Raw genomic sequence first — 13,760 nt, 5'->3', positions numbered from 1 at the left:
CAGTTTCTTGTACTTTATATTTACTAAGAACTTCTGGGACATTAACTAGCATAGCTATTTTAGTTTATGAAAGCTGCAGCTCAGAATTCCTCTCTAATGAATTCATGTTTGTAGGATGCCAGTATTTTCTAGTTGGTTAAACCAAGTGTTTGTTTTATCACAAAATTATTTCCTGGCACCACATCACAAAAAAACCTTAACTTCATGAAGAATTAAACATACTCATAGCCTTATACTGAAGAGTTTGGGATAATATGGGAATTTGTTTTCTCTGAAACAACATAGCAGAAGAGTTGCTCTATTTCCAAAAATGCCAAGTGGTACATCAAGGTCAAATAAGACTGTTTTCACCAAAGAAATTTATCCTATGTTTGTAACATCACAAATAACTACGAAGAGAATGTCTTTAAAACCATGAGATGTTAGATATGGATGGGATCTTACAAATCATTTTACAGCTTAAGAGTAATAAGTCAACAGAGGTGAGGTCAGAGGCAATTCCATGGTATTTGGAGAAGGATGAGGGGCAAGATACCCCTTGGCCCATGGCTTAGATTGAAGAATTCAAATTTAGATTTGGTATCATTTACAAATGAATTTATATACTCACTCAAAGAGCTACTGATAGAATTGAAAAAAAGCTATTCATATTCTTTATATTTGTGTTAAATTACAAGTACATACCAACCACATGGTACAATGAACTGATATTTAAAAAAATTAATCTCACCATTATTCTTTTGAATAGCACAATAGATGTCATTTTTATGGTACGGACTTAGTAAGTTACATATGTACATTATGAATATCAATTTGTGGTGGCGGGTCCTGCTGGCCGGTGCCTCCCTCCCGCCTCCTCCTGGCTCGGCTGGCTCCGGATGCCGCCGCCAACGCCACCTCGCCACTTCTTGGAGCCGCAGCCGCCCTCGGCCTAAGAGGTTTTAAAATGGGACACTCTGATGCAGCACCTAGTACCTATTACCAGGCACTGCTCGGCCCCCGAGATCCCAGACTAAAAGGATGGTTTCTTCTGGACAATTATATCCCTACTTTGCTCTGCTCCATCCTATAGTTGCTAACTGTATGGCTGGGACCAAAATATATGAAGAATAGGCAGCCGTTCTCTTGCCGGGGGATTTTAGTGGTGTATAACCTTGAATGCACACTGCTCTCTCTCTCTATGTTCTGTGAGTTAGTGACGGGAGTATGGGAGGGCCAGTACAACTTCTTCTGTCAGGGCACACGCATTGGAGGAGAAGCAGACATGAAGATCACCCGCGTGCTCTAGTGGTACTACTTCTCCAAGCTCATCGAGTTCATGGACACCTTCTTCATCTTGCGCAAGAACCACCACCAGATCACAGTCCTGCACGTATACCACCGCGCCTCCATGCTCAACATCTGGTGGTTCCTGATGAACTGGGTCCCCTGTGGCCACTCTTATTTTGGTGCCACACTTAACAGCTTCATCCACGTCCACGTGTACTCGTACTACAGTCTGTCGTCCGTCCCTTCCATGAGGCCGTACCTCTGGCGGAAGAAGTACATCACGCAGGGGCAGCTGCTTCAGTTTGTGCTGACCATCATCCAGACCGGCTGCGGGGTCATCTAGCCGCGCGCCTTCCCTCTTGGTTGGTTGTATTTACAGATTGGATACGTGATTTCTCTGGTTGCCCTCTTCACAAACTTCTATATTCAGACCTACAACAAGAAGGGGACCTCCCGGAGGAGAGAACACCAGAAGGACCACCAGAACGGCTACGTGACGGCCATAAACGGCCACAAACGGCCACACCAGCAGCTTTTCTTCCCTGGAAAACAATGTGAAGCCGAGGAAGCAGCATAAGGACTGAGGCCCAAGGGTTGACAGCTTATGAACCACGTCGTCTGATTGTAAGCACATATGAATTGTGCCCAATGCTAGTTAACAGGTGCTGTAACTAGTCGGCCTACAGTAGTGTGACTCATGCAGGACCTCTTCCATCAGTTCCAAACCCCTAGAAAATGTAGACAGATTATCCAAGTAGGCGTAAGAGTTTTAACACTTCTGGGCTCTCACTGACCCTTGCGCTAGACTGTGGAGGGCGAGGTGTTGTAGTACACAACACTGCTGTTGCCTCATTAGTTATAGCACGATAGGTGCTGAATTGTGATTCACAATTTAATAACATTGTAATTCACACTTTTTTTTTTTTTACTGTAGATCATGCATGTGATTGTATATTTGTATAATGTTGTTACAGTAGAGAAACACACATGCCTTAAAATTTAAAAAGCAGGGCCCAAAGCTTATTAGTTTAAATTAGGGTATGTTTCAAGTTTTTATTCATTTCTAATAGCTCCGTTCAGGAAACTCAAAGACCATGATTTATGAAACTATCGTGTGACACATAATTTCAACTGACTTGTACAAGTAAAATCGGCACCTTCAGTTTTGTAATATTGGCTTTAAATCAGGCAGGTTCAAGTCTAGTGGAACAGTCAGTTTAACTTTTTAATAGATCTTTTTTTTTATTGAGTGCCACTATTAATAATGTAAAATGGGAGGGGGGTTCTAAAGCAGTCTTGATGAAACTTCCAATATATATTCTTTGTCTTCAAGATTTTAGGAAGTGTGTAGGATGAGTAGCCCGTTTTAAATTTCGGAAGTGCTAAGTGTTTTTATACAGGAGACAAAGCCCATTTTGCTTTCCACTTGTGAGAGCAGATATATATTTTCCAAGAGAGATGATTAAATGTTTACCATTTGACAGAGTCCCATAGATGAGCAGTGGGGAACTGGTTGCCAGGGTCCAAATTTGGATTGATTTCTGTACTGCTATCTGTTTTGACACAAACTTCTTTTGAAACTGTGCCTAGCTTACCAAAATGAATAAAGGTGGGGAAAGGACCTTAAATTTAAGGTAAAATTAAACAGATAGCTGCAGCATGAGAGAACTGGGAAACTGGATAGAGATGGTTTGTTTAATGTAAATCTAGTAGTACCTGTAATTTTTTTTCCTGCTTCGAATCTAAAGATTTGTCTAGAAATACTTGTTTAAAAATAAGTAAAGTTAAAAATAAGACATAAAATCATGTCTCACACCCTAGAGGCAGTGATCTAACAGATAAGGACTGTTGTGTGTGTCATTTTAAAGTATTGGAATTTAGCCTCTGAATACCTCCTCCACTGGAGGAAAAAACATTCATTGAACCACTCATGACACTTCTGAGAAGGTCGTTGACAATGTATAAATGAATTGGTGGTTTGATATTTATGTAAATATCAGTTTATCATGCTTTAATTTTGCACATTCATATTATAGGGAGCCAGTTGGTTCTCTTAATTAGTCTTGTGGGTTTTCTGTTTGGAAGGAGTCACAGCATCTGTTTACATTTACCTTAGCAAATCTAGAATGTATATATTTGTAAGTGTATGTCTTCCTAGGTACTAGCTTGCGAATGTCTTTACATATTTCATTACAGAAACTATAACATTCAATAGTGTGCTGTCAGAGTGTGCTTTAGCTCATCTGCATATACCCACAATGTTAAATAATGTCTATACATTAATCATTAAAACGTTTTTGATTAAAAAACAATTTGTAACCTTGACTTGGCATGTCATTTTTTTACATTCTAAAAAAAAAAAAGTAGACATGGTCTTGAGTTACCTAAGTGTTTAGAAGCCACAGAGGAAGTGGCATGTTAAGGTGGCATGGCCATGAAGGATGAGACTGGAACTAAAGCCTGAGATCCAGACCCAATCTAGCATACAGTCCCTGCATTTACGTATATTGGTATTAGGACCCCAATGAAGCCATGTTCTGGTTGAAGTAAGATATTATATCATAATATCCATATCTACCCATCCCTCAACTACAACATACTGCACATAGTAAGTATATGTTAAATGTATGCTTTCTTCATTCACATTGTAACTGACTTCCCCAATAATTTGGAAGGAGAGGATATTAAGAATAAATCACTAAGGCAACAATGGATTGTCCGAGGTAAATTATCCAAACCAGATATTTGATCCACTGTTGGATCAAGTATTTGGATCAAATATCAAACTAGATATTTGATCCACTGTTGAAGTTTTGAAAAATGAGAAATACAGGAACACATGTAGGTCTGTGCTATACATTACCCCAAGTGGAGAGCTATTATTATGAGCTTAACTCAGGTCAACTTAGGCCTCAAACCCTACTTTAAATGCCCTTCTTGCAGAGGAACCAAGTATCAAAACTAAAACAAACCAGAAAAACTACTACACTTTGACTGTAAGCATGAATAGCAAGTCTGACACCTTTCTTTTGCTGATTTGAATAATTACTTTAATTTTTACTATAATATTGATAGTGTAGACCTGGCCTCACTGTAAAAGATAGAAAAAGGAGGAAAAATACTCATAGCATACATACATAAAAAATATATCCCATTAGGAAAATGGGGAAAATGTATAGAAGAGGGAACTCGACGAAAGATCATGAAAATTTTCAACTTCACTACTGATCAATAAAATATAAATTAAGATTACACAAGATTTCAATCACATTATTTTTTATCATACTTATAAACGGCAAGGGTATGGAGAAATAGAAACTCTTAGACAGTACTACTGCATACACAAATCAGAACAACTATTTTGAAGAACAATTTGGAAATATATGTCAAACACGTGCAAGTCTTATTGCTTCATGCCTCCACTTCTAGTTATAGACCCTAGGGAAACACTTATTCTTGAGCATAAAGATGCAGGTACGTGAATGTTCATTACAGTATTGTTCATTATTGCCACAATAACAAGAAACTCTAAATTACCAATCACAATAGATTAATAAAAAATGAGTAATATTTATTCAATGGGCTATTATAGAGCAGTTAAAATGGATGAACTTGAGCTACAGGTATCAAACTTGATACGTATCTAGACATAATGATAAACAAGGGAATGGAATTACTCAGAACAGAATTACAATGGAATACTACACAGCCAGAAAAAGAATGAAATGCTGCCATTTGCAGCAATGTGGTTGGACCTAGACAATATTATGCTTAGTGAAATAAGTTAGAGACAGAAAGGCAAGTACTGTATGATATCACTTATATGTGGAACCTAAAAAATAATATAAATGAAGGTATATGCAAAATAGAAAGACTCAGATATAGAAAACAAACATGTGGTTACCAAAAGGGAGAGGGAAGGAAGGAGGGACAAAGTAGGGACATGGGATTAATAGATGCAAACTACTATGTATAAAATAGATAAGAAATAGGGATATTATTTATAGCACAGGGAGTTATAGCCATTATTTTATAATAAACTATAATGCAGTATAATCTTCAAAAACTGTCAATCACTACGCTGTTCACATGAAACTAATAAAATATTGTAAATTAACTATACTTCAATTTTAAAAAAGACATAATGATAAACCAAAAAAAGACAAATTTCAGAAGAAAAGGTGAGAATAGCTTTATATAAACTTTAAAATATGCAAAATTATGCTCTATATTCTTCACATCTATAGGAAGTGAAAACTGTTAAACATGCATGAAAACAAACATCGAATTTAAAATAACAGTTACTTCTGTGGTGAAAGTAGGAAAAGGGAAAAGAAAGAGTACATGGGGAACTTGGAATTTATCTAATGTTTTATTTTCTTTTTATTTAAAGTAAATATGGCAAAATGTTAAGATCTTATAAAGCTGAATGAATGGTGGATACATAAAGGTAAATAGTATATCAGTGTTTTCAAACTGTGGGATGATACCCGTACTGTGGGTCTGAAATCACTTTGAAAGATTGAGGCTTATATTTTTAAAAAGAATAAAGTAAAAAAAAAATAGGAAATATCAGTGTAAACTGCAGTACATCTAAACAGTGTTTTGTGGATAGTTCGCTTCAGTTATTTGTATACTTATGTATGTATGTAAATGTGATATAAAATAGGTTTTCTTACTCTGAACTTTGGGTAAAAATGTTTTAAAGGTACTGTATTATATTATTCTGTACCATTTCTATCTTTTCAAAATATTTCATATTTAAATTAAAAAAATATATTATTAATCGAAAATATTGGGAATCAGTAGAGTTTTAAAAGACAGCTATAACTTTTAAATCACAGAAAGAATTAGGTCTGTTTAACCACTTATAATGTTAAATATATTTTTAAAAATATTGATATCTCAAAAGGATAGATGAGTCAGTGAACATGAAATTTGAACTAAGAGTCTCTGAGTTACAATTTAATGTTTAGTTCTCTGAGTTAAATTGCTTTTTATAAATCAAAGTTTTTCTAAATCTTAAATCCCATTCAGACATGTTTATTTTGCTGTATTTGAATTAAAGCTTAATATATTGGCATTTTTAAGTTAGTTATCATTTAGGTTTCTTGGAGATGTAACTCTGGAAATGTAATGAGAAATCCTTACATGATGAGTAACCATCAGAAACTAGATTAAGAGAATAAATGAGAAAGCAGGCTAATGACTTTTGACCTTTATATTTATATTTTTTTTTCTTATTTTTCTCTACTAGGACAGGGTTTCAAAGCTTCCACAATAGCCAATATGCTTGGCCTCTGATACACACAAATTATTTACTCCATTTATGTATCACTTATGTCAGATAGTATGTTAAGTTCTAATAAACTGAGTGGGAGGTGGCAGGGGGAGAAACCTATATAAAATAGTTCCAAAATGAAGCCCTTATCCTGTGGAAACTTTTCAGAAAATATACCTATGATTTCAAAACTGTGTTTATGTGTCTTTATTGCAGAAGGTATTAACAAAAGCCAGCTCATATACATTTCCATTTAAAGTTTTCTTAGTGTCATTGATACTAGTTGTAAATTATTAAAATTGGAAGATACTGAATGAAATCAAGACAACTACAGACTATATTGGCATTAGTTAGCATATCCTTGACATCTAAATTTATCTATTCTAATAAGCTATATAATGCACAGAAACACAATTTTAAAATGCTTTTGTAGTAACAAAATGTATTTATCGCTGAATTTATACCTTTGGCACTCAAAAAAGTTGCAGATGGGCCATAATTCATAGGGTCTATATATCTTCCAAATTTGTTTGTTTGCTTTATTCATGTCTGCTGCTTTCAAAAAGGATTTTGAGATAGACTGTAATAAAATGCCCATGCAATAGGCTTGTTGACCGGAAGATAAATTATCTAAAGCATTACAGGAAGGAAGAGAAGAAATGCTTATTGAGGGGGTGGGTGAAGAACATATAATTATACAATAGTATTAACTAGAATAGTTACTTTAATTATCTACTAAATTTAGCCTGTACTTCCTGGAAGTCAAGACAAATTTTTAAAAATCAGTATGAATCCTATATGTCTAGTTGTAGTTAATCAGGATAGATAAATTCGAGTTTTAAATCTAAGGGACACAACTTTTTAAAAAAAAATCATGAATTTTTCCATAAGGAACACTCAACAACATAATGGATGACATTTTGAGTATTCAATGGGGTTTTAGAGAAGTCATTGAAACAGTCTTCCCTTGACCATGTTGTATGTCAAACCGGGATAAAAAGCTAAAGGGGGGCTTCCCTGGTGGCGCAGTGGTTGGGAGTCCGCCTGCCGATGCAGGGGACATGGGTTCGTGCCCCGGTCCGGGAAGATCCCACATGCCGCGGAGCGGCTGGGCCCGTGAGCCATGGCCACTGAGCCTGCGCGTCCGGAGCCTGTGCTCCGCAACGGGAGAGGCCACAACAGTGAGAGGCCCGCGTACCGGAAAGAAAAAAAAAAAAGAAAGCTAAAGGGGATCTTGTTTGTGTAGCTCAGCAGGCTGTATATTACAGATCTACAATGATTCCATCTGTAATAATTTATAAGTTTGGCAGCTAACATACTTGAGGAAAAAATATTGTTTGAAACTACCTTGGTAGACCAAACGGGGTGGATTATTTGAGAAAATGGATACTTCAGATGAGAAGAATGTTTTTGTTACCTAGTATGGTAAACTGAATATTGGCCCCCAAAGAGAGCCAGGTCCTAATCCCTGGAATTTGTGAATGTCACTTTATATGGCAAAAGGAACTTTGCGGATACAAGGAAGTTAAGGATTGTGAGATGGGGAGATTATCCTGGATTATTCAGGTGGTCCCTAAATTAAATCATAAATCTCCTTTTGAGAAGGAGGCAGAGAGATCTGACTACAGAGATAGAAATCAGTGGGTTACTGATGCAAGATGCTATGCTGCTGGTTTTGAAGATGGAAGAAGGGACAAAGGAATGTAAGAAATGTAGCTCTAGAAGCTCGAAAAGGCAAGGAAATTGATTCTCTCCTAGAGCTTCCAGAGGAATGATAGCCCTACTGACACCTTGATTTTGGTCCAGTAAAACTGATTTTGGATTTCTGACTTCCAGAACTTAAAGAGAATAAATGTATATTGTTTTATGCCACCAAGTTTGTGTTAAGTTGTCACAGCAGCCACAAGAAACTAGTCTACCCAGGATAACATGAAAAATATCTTTACCAAAATGAAACATTTTAAAGTATCATATGCCATAGGATACTGGCCCAGTGTTACAGTCTGAATGTTTGTGTCCCCCCCCCCCCAATTCATATGTTGAAATCCTAGTGCCCAATGTGATGGTATTAGGAGATAGGACATTTGGGACGTAATTAGGTCATGAGGGTGGAACCCTGATGAATGAGATTAATGCCCTTAAAAAGAAGACCTAGAGAACTACCATGTCCCTGCCACCATGTGAGGACACAGGAAGAGGTCTGCAGCGTGGAAGAGGGCCCTCACACAACAATTCTGGCACCCTGAACTAGGACTTCTAGCCCCCAAAACTGTGAGAAATAAACTTCTGTTATTTATAATCTACCCAGTCTATCGTATTTTTACACACAGAATGCAAGGAAATCAATTGCTGATTGCTTGGGGGTGGGGTTGAAAATTTACAGGCTAATCAGCGTTTTTAAATCTAATATTAAAATCCTAAGAGGATAATTTCAGGGCTAGTTATGAATTTTCTGGGTTTTCTTATGTATTGTCGATATTTGCAGTGTTCTCTTATTGCATTTTTGGTAACATTTTCAGTATTCTCTGGGAAATTAAGTAAAAGGCTCACTCTAGAATATAAGGCCCAGTGGGAAAATAGGGCCTCTTCCTCCTCTCTGGGTTGAAAGATTGGATCTTATTTGTAATTTACAAAATATGTGGTTTGCAGAGCAGCTGAACCAACAGGAGGCAACACCATTCTTATTTGAAAGCTGATTTCCTTTAGTAAAGCGTCAATACTGGGTGTGACAAAATAGACAAGAAACAACAGTTCTTCAACTGACAATACTATATTAGTGGCGATCCAGGCTGTGAAGCAGACTACCTGGAGTATTTTTCCTTAAATTACTGATACAAACCACTTTAGGAGCTCTAAAGAAACAAATCGACCAGGGCATAAGCCTAGAGCGTCCTGCCCTGTTTTTCAAGAGGCTGAAGCAGGGTTGCCCAGTGCAGACATGAGAGCTTTAGACTTTAAAAAAAATGAGGGAGCCAGCAGGATGAACCCAGAAAGTCTGATGTATCAAGCCTCTAGTGAAAGCTTCTCTGGTGGCTGGCTTTGAAATGCAGAAATTCAAGCTGTATAGCTGAGTTTCCCCCGGATGTTGGCTGTTTGCTAATGCATGATAACCAGCAGCTCCTGACTTAGATGAACTGCCCCACTGACTGCTAGAGATTGCCATCATTAGGGACCTTGCTTCCTCTGTGTTCCCAGAGGACTCTGCATCTACTCCTGCACATTTTCACACTGCACTGAAGTTATTCATTTATCTGTCTCTTCCACATGCATCTTGGCTTATTTCTCTTTGTGTCTCTAGCACCGGCATAGTGCCTAGTATTTAGAAAAACCTGAATAAATGTTTTCTCTATGAATGAATGGAAGGAAACTCCGGATAAGTCTTCTGACAAAATCATTAGCCAGGATCTTTAAATTCTAGGAATCTTGAGGCTGATGGGGAATTTGACAATGCAGGGATCAGGTTACCACTTGAACCCACATCAATCTTGGCATCACTAAAAGTGATAATCAGACACTAGGGAGTCACTGCTACATGCTCCTGTAAACCCTATTGAAGTTCTTCCACTTCACTGGGATTGCTTGGACTGGAAGATCTATGCGGACAGGCACTTATTTTTACTCATTTTGATATTAGAAGAATATAGAATAGTGCCTAACATATAGGTGATCCTTAAACTGTTATCCAATGAGTGAGTAAGCTTAGAGGACAGAGTTGAGAAGGTAGAGACAGATGATAGGGAAATCAGAAAATAAGTGCTTATAACAGTCCGAGTATAAGGGACAATACCTGGTTTGGACTTTGCCACCCTCAACAGAGTTCCCCAGTATTGCTTCCAGTGGCAAACACGCCTTTCAGGGGCTCTGGAGTGGATTTTCCTGCTGTATATCCACTCCCCTGGCCTGGCTTCCCTCAAGAATCCCTCCTGGATCTTCCAGTTGTGCCCATTCATTTTGTTCCCTCCAAATCAGGGCTCTGATGGGCCTCTAGTGACCCTGAATTAGCATAACATAACATGACGCATTGTACCACTAACATTGATAGCTATAAGAGTACAAGAATAAACCAGGAATTCTGAAGACTCCCCTTCTTGCCCATCTCCTGGACTCCCAAAAGAACTATCTCAGAAAATTTACTTCCAACCTGTCTCCATCTCAGAGCAATGGTGACACTCTGATCACTGTGGCCTCACCCACAAAGATGAGTTCTCTCACCTGCTCCAGCATCCACAGTGATACTTTTGTAGGGACCCTCTCTCCTGTTCCTACTGAAACTATTTGAATATGTGGTCTCCAGCATTTAATGATCTCTGCAAACTCCAATGAGCCTCACTCATTGGAGGGCCCCCTTAATACCCATCTATTCAAAGTACATCACTCATTGCCCACAATCTAGCAGTAAGACCAAGTGCAGAGATAGGATGCTGGAATACATTTTCCACAGATACAATTCCTAGGTTCCCTCCCCACACCTCTACTTCAAGAACTCTCCCAGAACCTCCCTCTCCACACTTCCATCCTTGAGTAGTGCTTGACTATGAGAGAGAAACAAAAGTATTTAAATTCATGTTATTTTTATATGATTAAAATGCTATGGTACATAACATTTTGTGTATATACTATTTATGCTTACTCATTTGTTTTTCTTCAAGTTGGATCGAAAGACTTTCCAATTCCTAAGATTTGTAAGTAGCACATATTTTTGGTGGAAGTGGTGTTCTGTTAAACCATACAGAGTAACTCTTTGGAAAAGTCATAATATCAAGCAAGGCCACACTACACTTTTTTTTCTCTGGCAGGAGAATTAGATTTACAACCACACTGCTTTTCCTATTTTTGCCCTTGTGCAGATACATTTAGAAGAGCTGTATAATATGTGTTTTTTTAAAACACACATATTTTTAGCATTCACTAAAAAAATGAACGATACCATAAAATCTTAGTCTTTAGATATCTGGAGGTAGGGATTAACTCCGTAGAGCACTCTTCTGTCCATCTGTGTGTGCATACTCCAACAAGTATTTTGGAATTCTGAGAACTTTGCAAATGATGTTATCATGCAGAATATTCTTGAGAAAAGATTTCCTTTGTTTCATTAAAAAAAAACTTCTATCGACTTAAATAACAGACATAGTCTATTCTGATCTATTCTTTTTTTTTTTTTTTTTTCTTACAGTAACCATTTTTTGCTGTGCAGACACTACTGTTTGCTCAGAGGAAAACCAGGTATTTGTTCAGGCAGCTTTCAAAGGAAAGAACGTACTTTTTTTTGCTCCTTTCCTAGTTGTCTGGACTAATATTAACTTCAGGTGTAAATAAAAGGAGAAGGTGAGTCTATTTTGTGTTTTACTTTTTTTTTTTTTTACTAATGAAAGAAAATGTGATGCAACGTCCCTAACTCAGCCGATTAATAAGTATTTCCTATTCAGAATCTGCAGAAGAATTTTAAGGGAGTCAAATAGTTTCCAGAGTTTTATTCAGTTCTTTAAGCTCTAAATACTATAAAATAGAAATTATTTTAGAATAGCCACTTTTTAAATAGTCAAAACTACTTTTCAAAATCTTGAAATCTTTCATCATTATTTCCACTTCATTGGGCCACAGAAGCACCAAAGGGAGCTGTCGCAATAGAGGTTTGTGCACACCAGAGTCTCAACTGGGACACAGATATTACCTTGAGAATCTGGCAGTTTGCCTAAAAATTGGAAGTTTTAGCAAATAAGGCAAGTAGACCATGGGCAGTGTGTGTGCGTTTGTTAGCTGCTGTAATTATTCCAGGTGAGTTCAGTCTCTAAGAAGATCCTTGACCCTAATTTTGAGCCTAAAAGATGACAAATAAGTGCTTGATAACACAGTTAACATAGTATTTTAAAAATCGATCTCTTCTGTCGTGTCTTACCATGTCCAAAGTTTCCCTGATCAAATAAGCCTATTGCCCCTTTTAGCTCTATCATTTATAGCAAACTTTGTTGTTGTTGTTAAATTTATGATTTTTCATTGCCCTCCTAGGCAGATAGTTGATGGTAAGAGTCTTTTTTTTCTTTTTCTTTTGTTTTCTGCTGCAAATAAGAACACTATTAAGCAATCTGGCGAGGGAGCAAATAGGTACTGAATTATTAAGACAGAACGTGAGAAGGAGCCAAATAGCCTTGCATAAGAAATGCTGAGGGAAGAGGGGACAAACTAGGGGTATGGGATTAACAGTCAGACTACTGTGTATAAAAGAGATAAGTGACAAGGATATATTGTATATAGCACAGGGAATTATAGCCATTATCTTGTAATAACTTATAATGGAGTATAATCTGCAAAAATACCGAATCACTATGCTGTACACCTGAAACTAATATAATACTGTATATCAACTATACTTCAATAAAATAGATAGGTAGGCAGACAAAAATGTTGAGAGACTGAAGTCCTCAGAGGAAGAGCAAGTACGTGGATTTGAATATTTTGGCCTGTTCTATCCAAAAGGGTAGTCACCAGCTACTTGTAGCTATTAAGCACTTGAAATGTGGATGGATTTCGAAGACAGTACAACAAAAGACTGTAAAATAGCGCATCAATAAATTTTTATGATATCACATGTTGCAATGGCAATATTTTGGAAATACTTGGTTAGAAAAATATATTATTAAAATTAATTTCACCTGTTTTTTTACTTTTAATATAACTAATTATGATATTTAAAATCACATATTGTGATTGGCATTACAATTCTATTCGATAGTGCTGATTTAAAAAAATCACTTCAGAAAGAATGAGTAAAAGAAATTTTAAGCCAATTAACTAGAGGTTTAAAATAGTCAAATTAACAGAGGTATATGTTGAATTTAAAAGCCAATAAATAATGAATACGCATTCCCTGAGGGCAGGAACCTAGTGTGTCATATTCATCTGCACATTCTCAGCACCTAGCACAGTTTCTGTCACGTACTAAGTACACAGCAAATAAATGCATGAATAATGAATCACTCAAATTAGAATTATGAAATAAGTAGAGAGAAAGTGTTAGTTTGAGTGTCACCAAATATTTTTTAAAGAACTGTATTAAGGTCCTTACATACTTCCTAACCAAAAAGAAATTCTTCAGTAATAATTAAGGATCTCTATTGGTAAAGTGCACAATCAACTTAGGAACAAGTTTCAGAAACTTACTAGTGACTTTCTTTTTTAACACATACTACAGAAGGGAGGTGAATGGAGGAGT

The 13,760-nt window shown here is 36.8% G+C and overlaps 1 protein-coding gene and 1 pseudogene across 2 annotated transcripts in view; one reads left to right on the top strand and one right to left on the bottom strand.

The window, feature by feature from the left end:
- Positions 1–13,760, bottom strand: part of IL1RAPL1 (interleukin 1 receptor accessory protein like 1) — a gene marked incomplete at both ends in the record, with an annotated part of 1,110,009 nt that overhangs the window by 327,165 nt on the left and 769,084 nt on the right. The gene's annotated exons all lie outside the window — the stretch shown is intronic.
- LOC309978703 (very long chain fatty acid elongase 5-like) lies at positions 947–1,853 on the top strand (annotated as a pseudogene). The gene has a single exon. The product of its transcript is annotated as a very long chain fatty acid elongase 5-like (transcript).

Source organism: Leucopleurus acutus (genome assembly GCF_964270905.1).
Source record: "Leucopleurus acutus genome assembly, chromosome: X".
NCBI lineage: Eukaryota > Metazoa > Chordata > Mammalia > Artiodactyla > Delphinidae > Leucopleurus > Leucopleurus acutus.
Note: the sequence above shows the minus strand (reverse complement) of the source record. Positions and strands in the feature narration are given on the sequence as shown.